The following is a 5,787-nucleotide window of genomic DNA, read 5'->3' as shown; positions in this document are numbered from 1 at the left end:
TCGTGCGATTTTCATACCACCCGACTAAAATGGACCGAAATCCGTATTTTTGAATAAGACGATGGCTAATGTTTGAATTCTGACGCAGAAACTAAAACACAGTTTTAAATTTTGGAGAAGAATGCTATAAGCGTCTCCCGGAGCTCGATTTCATCTGGACTTTTCGTCGATTTTCGTACCCATCGACAAAAATATGCTAAAATCTGTATTTTCGGACTAGACGATGGCTAATGTTTGAATTTTGAAGGGCAACCCGAACCACAGTTATAAATTTTGGGGAAGAATGATATAAGGGTCTCCTAGTCCTTGATTTCACCTGGACTTTTCGATCGATTTTCGTACCAACCGACTAAAATGGAACGAAATTCGTATTTTCAAACAAAACGATGGTTAGTGTTTGAAATCTTGCACGGAACCTGAAACACAGTTATAAATTTTGAAGAAGAATGTTATAATGGTCTCCCGGTCCTCGATTTCATCTAGACTTTTCATGCAATTTTTGTATCACCTGACAAAAATGGACCAAAATCCGTATTTTCTTACAAGATGATGGCTAGTGTTTGAAATCTGATGCAGAACCCGAAACACATTTATTAATTTTTGGAGAAGAATGCTATAAGGGTGTCCTAATCCTCGATTTCATCTGGTCTTTTCGGGCTATTTTTGTACCACCCGACAAATATACACAGAAAATCGTATTTTCGGACCACACGATGACTAGTGTTTGAAATCTAGTGCGGAACCCGAAACAAAGTTATAAATTCTTGAGAAGATTGCTATAATGGTCTCACGGTCGTCGATTTCATCGGGACATTTAAGGCGATTTTCGTACCACCCGACAAAAATGGGCCGAAATCGAGTGGTACGAAAATCCCCGATTTCAACTAGACTTTTCAGGCAATTTTCGTACCACCCGACAAAAATGGCACAAAATTCGTATTTTTAGACCAAATGATGTCTAATGTTCAAAATATGACCTGAAACACAATTATAAATTTAGGAGAAGAATGCTTTGTAATTATTACATTAGTTGACAACTTTATTTTATTAAATGTTATTATTATATTCGTTTTATAGTTTTACTACATAACGAAGATAATAATAACATATAATAAAATAGAGTTGTCAAATAAAGTAATAAATACATATTAATTTTACAACTCAATTTTGTTATATGTTATTATTATTTTCTTTATTTAGTACAACTACAAAAAGAAGATAATAATAACGTATAATAAAACAGAGATGTCAAATAAATATGTAATTATTAATTTATTTGATAATTCTATTTTATTATATATCATAAAATATGTAATTTATTTGACTGGATAATGAAGATAGTAATATCATTTAATAAAATAGATTTGTTAAATAAATATGTAATTATTACTTTATTTGACAACTCTAATTAGTTATATGTTATTATTATCTTTATTTTATAGTTTTATTTCATAACAATGATAATAATAAAATAGAGTTGTCAAGTAAATTAATAATTACATATTTATTTTACAATTCAATTTTGTTATATGTTATTATTATTTTCATTATTTAGTACAACTACAAAACGAAGATAATAATATAAATTGTCATATAAATATGTAATTATTACTTTATTTGTACTTTATAACGAAGATAATAGAAACATATAATAAAATAGAGTCATCTAATCAAGTAATAATTACATATTTATTTGATAACTCTATTTTGTTATATAATGTTATTATCTTTGTTGTATAGTTTTAGTTCATAACCAAGACGATAATAACATATATAAAATAGCATTTTTCAAATAAATATGTAATTATTTGTTTATTTGACAACTCAATTTTGTTCTATGTTATTATTATCACCGTTTTATAGTTCTACGTCATAATTAAGATAATAATAACATATAATAAAATAGAGTTGTCAAACAATAACTAAAATTTTATTGTTTATATTTTCGTTTTATTATTTTCGTTTTACAATTGTACTAAATAATGAAAATAATAATAACATATAACAAAATCGAGTTGTAAATTAAATACAAAACGAAGATAATAATAATATAATAAAATGTTGTCAAATAAATATGTAATTATTACTTTATTTAACAACTCTATTTTATTATATGTTAATTTGTCTTCGTTATGAAGTACAACTATATAACGAAGATAATAATAACATATAATAAAATAGTGTTTTCAAATAAAGTAATAATTACTTATTTATTAGATAACTCTATTTTATTAAATATTATTATTATCTTCGTTTTGTAGTTCTACTCAATAACCAAGATAATAATAACATATAATAAAATAGAGTTGTTAAATAAATTAATTATTTCATATTTATTTGACAACTCAATTTTGTTATATGTTATTATTATCTTTGTTATTAAGTACAACTACAAAACAAAGATAATAATAACATTATTAAAGAAGATTAGAATAACATATAATAAAATATTATTTTCAAATAAAGTTATAATTACATCTTTATTTGACAACTCTATTTCATTATATGTTATTATTATGATCGTTTTGTAGTAATTTTTGCAATGAAGATAACCCTATATACTATAACCCGAACCTCAGACTCAAAACCTTAAACCTTAAATCCTAAACCTTAAACCCTAAACACTAAACCCAAAATCTTGAACCTTAATCCCTAAACGTGATTTCTTAATCCCTAAACACCCTAACACACTGAACCCTAATAAAATAAAGATGTAATTATTACCTTATTTGACATCTCTATTTTTTTTACATGTTATTATTATATATTTGTTATAAAGTAAAACTATAAAATGAAGATAATAATAACATAAATTAAATTAGATTTGTCAAATAAAGAAATAATTACATATTTATTTGACAACTCTATTTTATTATATGTTACGGATTTTAGTCCATTTTTGTCGGGTGGTACAAAAATCACCCAAAAAGTCCAGATAAAAATGAGCAGCGGGAGAGATTTTTAGCATGCTTCTCCTAAATTTATAATTATGTTTTCGGGTAGATTTCAAACACTAGCCATCGTCTTGTCAGAAAATACAAATTTTAGTCCATTTTTGTCGGGAGATACCAAAATCCCCCGAAAAGTCTAGATGAAATCGAGGACCAGGAGACCCTTATAGCATTCTTCTCCTAAATTTATAACTCTATTTCAGGTTCTGCATCAGATTCCTAAATTTATAACCATCGCTTGGTCTGAAACTACAAACTTTGGTCAATTTTTGTTGGGTGGTACGAAAATTGCCAGAAATGTCCAGATGAAATCGAAGACCAGGAGACCCTTATAGCATTCTTCTAAAAAATTTATAACTGTTTTTCAGGCTCTGCGCCCAATTATAAACACTAGCCATGGTCTAGTCCGAAAATATGAATTTCAGTCCAATTTTGTCGGGAGACCCTAATAGCATTCTTCTCCAAAATTTATAATTATGTTTCGGGTTCCGCATCAAAATTCAAACACTAACCATCGTCTGATCCAAAAATACAGATTTTAGTCCATTTTAGTCGAGAGGTACGAAAATCGCCCCAAAAGTGCACATAAAATCGAGGACCGAGAGACCCTTACAGCATTCTTCTAAAAAATTTATTAATGTGTTTCAGGTTCTGGGTTAAATTTCAAACACTAGCCATAGTCTTGTTCAAAAATACGAAATTCGGTCCATTTTAGTCGGATGGTACGAAAATAACCCGAAAATACCAGATAAAATCGATGATCGGGAGACCCTTACAGCATTCTTCTCCTAAAAATATAATAGTGTTTCAGATTCCGAGTCAGATTTCAAACACTAGCCGTCGTCTGGTTCGAAAATATAAATTTTGGTCTATTTTTGTCAAGGGGTACGAAAATCGTCCGAAACGTCTAGATGAAATCGACGACCGAGAGACCCTTATAGCATTCTTCTTCTAAATTTATAACTGTATTTCGTGTTCCATGTCCGATTTCAAACGCTAGCCATTGTCTGGTCTGAAAATACGGATTTCAATCCATTTTAGTCTAGTGGTATGAAAATCGCCTGAAAATTTATAACTGTGTTTCAGCTTCCGCGTCAAATTTCAAACACAAGCCCTCATCTGGTCCAAAAATACGGATTTCGGTCCATTTTAGTTGGGTGGTACGAAAATCGCCCAAAAAGTCGAGATGAAATCGAGGACCAAGAGAAACTTATAACATTCTTGCTCTAAATTTATAACTGTGTTTTAGGTTCCGCTTCAGATTTCAAACACTAGCAACAGTCCTTTTCGAAAATACGGATTTCAGTCCTTCTTGTCGATGGTACGAAAATCGCCTAAAAAGTCTAGATGAAATCGATGATCGGGAAACCCTTATAGCATTCTTCTCCAAGATTTATAATTGTGCTTCGGGTTCCTCGTCATTTTTCAAACACTAGCCATCGTTTGGTCCGAGAGACCCTTATAGCATTGTTCTTCTAAATTTATAACTGTGTTTCGGGTTCCACGCCAGATATAAAACACTAACCATCGACTTGTTCAAAAATACAGCTTTCGGTCCATTTTAGTCTGGTGGTACGAAAGTCGCCCGAAAAGTGCAGATGAAATCTAGGACCGAGAGATCCTAATATCATTCTTCGCCAAAATTTATAACTGTGTTTCACGTTCCGCGTCTGATTTCAAACACTAGCCATAGTATTTTTCGAAAATACGGATTTCAGTCCATTTTAGTTGGATCATATGAAAATCGCCCAAAAATCCAGATTAAATCGAGGGCCGGGAGACCCTTATAGCATTCTTCTCCAAAATTTATAACTGTGTTTCAAGTTCCGCGCTAGATTTCAAACATTAGCCCAAGTCTGGTCCAAAAATACATATTTTAGTCCATTTTTATCGAAGGGTACGAAAATCGCCCGAAAAGTCCAGATGAAATTCAGTACCGAGAGACCCTTATAGCATTCTTTTCCAAAATTTATAACTGTGTTTTGGGTTTGGTGCCAGATTTAAAACACTAGCCCAAGTTTGGTCCGAAAATACATATTTTTGTCCCTTTTTGTCGAAGGTTACGAAAATCGCCCGAAAAGTCCAGATGAAATTGAGGACCGAGAGACCCTTATAGCATTTTCTCCTAAATTGATAACTCTGTTCCGAGTTCTGTTTCGGATTTCAAACACTAGCCATGGTTTTGTTTAAAAATACGAATTTCGGTCCATTTCAGTAAGGTGGTATGAAAATCACCCGAAAATACCAGATAAAATCGAGGAACAAGAGACCCTTATAGCATTCTTCTCCTAAATATATAACCGTGATTTGGATTCCGAGTCAGATTTCAAACACTAGCCATCGTCTTGTCCGAAAATATAGATTTTGGTCCATTTTTGTCGAGGGTTACGAAAATCTTCTAAAAAGTCCACATGAAATCGACGACCGAGATACTGTTATAGCATTCTCCTTCTAAATTTTTTATTGTATTTAGGGTTCCATGTCAAATTTCAAACACTAGCCATCGTCTGGTCCGAAAATAAAGATTTCAATCCATTTTAGTCTAGTGGTATGAAAATTGTCCGAAAAGTCCAGATGAAATCGAGGACCATGAGACCCTTATAGCATTCTTCTCCAAAATTTATAACTGAGTTTCAGGTTCCGCGTCAAATTACAAACACTGGCCCTCATCTGTTCCGAAAATACTGATTTCGGTCCATTTTTGTCAGGTGGTATGAATGTCGCCCAAAAAGTCTAGATGAAATCAAGGACTGGGAAACCCTTATGGTATTCTTATCCAAAATTTATAACTATGTATCGGGTTCTGTGGCAGATTTCAAACACTAGCTATCGTCTG

The sequence above is a fragment of the Cicer arietinum genome, chromosome 3 (assembly GCF_000331145.2).
Source record: "Cicer arietinum cultivar CDC Frontier isolate Library 1 chromosome 3, Cicar.CDCFrontier_v2.0, whole genome shotgun sequence".
NCBI classification, from domain to species: Eukaryota; Viridiplantae; Streptophyta; class Magnoliopsida; order Fabales; family Fabaceae; genus Cicer; species Cicer arietinum.
This window is presented reverse-complemented; position numbering follows the sequence as displayed.